Source organism: Lupinus angustifolius, chromosome LG11 (assembly GCF_001865875.1).
Source record: "Lupinus angustifolius cultivar Tanjil chromosome LG11, LupAngTanjil_v1.0, whole genome shotgun sequence".
Taxonomy (NCBI): domain Eukaryota; kingdom Viridiplantae; phylum Streptophyta; class Magnoliopsida; order Fabales; family Fabaceae; genus Lupinus; species Lupinus angustifolius.
The window spans coordinates 23,464,112-23,467,276 of record NC_032019.1 but is presented as its reverse complement, the minus strand read 5'-3'; positions in this window follow the sequence as shown (position 1 = coordinate 23,467,276).

Here is a 3,165-nt window from a genome sequence, read left to right as displayed (position 1 = left end):
CTCAATTTTTGAAAGATTTCTTGAATGAGTTCAATGATGTATTTCCTGAGGAAGTTCCTAGTGGTCTTCCACCTTTGAGGGGCATTGAATATCATATTGACTTGATTCATGGTGCATCATTGCCCAATAGGCCGGCCTATAGGAGCAATCCTCAAGAGACTAATGAAATTCAAAAACAAGTCGAGGAATTTATGCACAAGGGTTAGGTTCAAGAAAGTCTAAGTCCTTGTGTCGTCCCAATCATCCTAGTCCCAAAGAAAAATGGAGCCTGGAGCATGTGCACTAACTATAGGGTCGTGAACAACATCATGGTCAAATATAGACATCCCATTCTTAGATTGAATGATCTCCTAGAAGAATTACATGGGGCCTACATCTTCTCAAAAGTGAATTTGAAGAGTGGGTACCATCAAATTCGGATTAGGGAAGGGGATGAGTGGAAAACAGCCTTCAAAACAAAATATGACTTGTACAAATGGTTGGTAATGCCTTTTGGCTTAACCAATGCGCCAAGCACATTCATGAGGTTGATGAACCACGTTCTAAGAGATTTCCTTGGGAAATTTGTTGTAGTGTACTTCGATGACATCCTAATATATAGTAAGAGTCTTGATGAACATTACGAACACCTAAAAAGTGTTTTGCTTATATTAAGGAAAGAGAGGCTATACGCTAACCTTGAGAAATGCACTGATCACGTGATATTCCTTGGTTTCATAATCAGTTCTAATGGGGTACACGTAGATCCTGAAAAGATAAAGGCTATCCAAGAATGGCCCACTACAAAGAGCACCACGGATGTAAGGAGTTTTCATGGCCTTGCACATTTTTATAGAAGGTTTGTCAAGGAATTTAGTACCTTGGTTGCACCTCTAAATGAAGTGGTAAAAAAGAATGTGGGATTCCATTGGGGTGATAAAAAAGAAGCAGCCTTCAAAAGGCTAAAAGAGAAGCTCACACACGCTCCAATATTGAGATTACCCAAGTTTGCAAAATCCTTTGAAATTGAGTGTGACGCTTCTAATGTTGGAATTGAGGCTGTTCTAATACAAGATGGGCATCCTACTGCCTATTTTAGTGAGATGTTGGGGGGAGCTGTCCTTAATTACTCCACATATGATAAAGAGCTTTATGCCCTAGTGAGGGCCTTACAAACTTGGCAACATTATCTATTGCCCAAAGAATTTTTTATTCATAGTGATCATGAGTCACTTAAGTATTTAAAGGGGCAAGACAAGCTCAACAAGAGACATGCGAAGTGGGTGGAATTTTTAGAGCAATTCCCTTATGTGGTTAAACACAAGAAGGGAAAAGCTAATGTGGTGGATGATGCCTTATCAAGACTGCATTCTTTAATTGCACTTTGATTGCTACCTTAGAGACCAAGCTCTTAGGTCTCGAATGTGTGAAGGGCTTGTATGAACATGACCCTGATTTTGCTACACACTATGCCAAGTGCATGAATTCAGCCCATGAGGGTTATTATAGGCATGAAGGGTTTCTTTTTAAAGATAAAAGACTTTGTATCCCTAAGAGTTTTGTAAGGGATTTACTTTTGAGATAAGCCCATGAAGGGGGTTGATGGGTCATTTTAGTTCCCAAAAGACCTTGATATATTGCATGATCACTTTTATTAGCCTCATATGAGGCGTGATCTTCAACTTTTATGTAAAAAATGCATTACTTGCTAACGGGCTAAGTCCAAGGCCATGCCTCATGGACTTTATACTCCATTTCCCTTTCCTGATTCACCATGGATAGACTTATCCATGGATTTCGTGGTTGCTTTACCACGAACTAAGAGTGGCAAAGATTCAATTTTTGTTGTAGTGGATAGATTTTCTAAAATGGCTCATTTTATACCTTGCAAAAAAATTGATGATGCTTGTCATATTGCAGGGTTATTCTTCAAAGAAGTGGTAAGGCTACATGGCTTACCAAGGAGCATAGTGAGTGATAGGGATGCCAAATTCCTAAGTCACTTTTGGAGAACCCTTTTGGGAAAGCTTGGCACAAAGCTTCTCTTTTCTACCACATGCCATCCTCAAACAGATGGGCAAACTGAAGTGGTAAATAGGACACTCTCTACCTTGTTGAGGGTTATCCTAAAGAAGAACTTAAAAGCATAGGAAGAGTGGCTTCCACACGTGGAGTTTGCCTATAACATGGCAACTCATAGTGCAACCAAGTATTCACCATTGAAATTGTTTATGGTTTCAACCCACTAACACCCCTTGATTTATTACCTTTTCCAGGTACATCGTTGCTGAAACAAAAAGATGGTAAAGACAAGGCTGAGTATGTGAGGAAGCTACATGAGAAGGTGAAGGAGCAAATTGAGAAGAGAATCGAAAGCCATGCAAGATCAGCCAACAAGGGAAGAAAGGAAGTCATCTTTGAACCAGGAGATTGGGTCTAGATCCATATGAGAAAAGAAAGATTTCCATCTCAAAGGAAATCCAAGCTTCAACCTAGAGGAGACGACCCTTTTCAAGTCTTGGAAAGGATCAATAACAATGCATACAAACTGGACTTGCCTAGTGAGTATGGAAATATTAGTGCTACTTTCAATGTGGTTGACTTAACTTTATTTGATGGCTGACTTAACATCCTTGAAGATCCTCTACATGGCTTAGGAGGACCTATGACTAGAGCAAAGACCAAAAAGGCCCAATAAGCACTTCGACAACTTATATTTTCCACCATGGAAACAAATGCAAATGGGACCAAGCAAGTGGAGAAGGTCTTAAATTGCATAAGCCTAAGTGAAGAACTCAAGGAGGTCCACGGTTTAAGGGAGGAGCCACCTTGACTCTCTTTAGTTCTTACATTAGTAATTAGGACCATAAATAAGTGGGAAGTTGTCCACACTAGATTAGGACTTTTATGTATCATGTCTTTAAATTGATTTTATTTAGTTGCATTTGATTTTAATTAAGGTTTATGTCTTTCATTTAGGAGAGCACAACCAAGTATAGAAGATAGCATAAGGAAGAAATGAGATAGAATAAAGACAAGTAGCATGAAGCAAAGACACGACATATACCTAAATTCTACATGGCTAGAAAATAGGAAGCATACGGCTACAATCTAGGAAGATGGCCAGGAAGAGAAAAAAATTCGAGGAGACAATGATACTTGAAGCTGGATGCACTACAATAATTC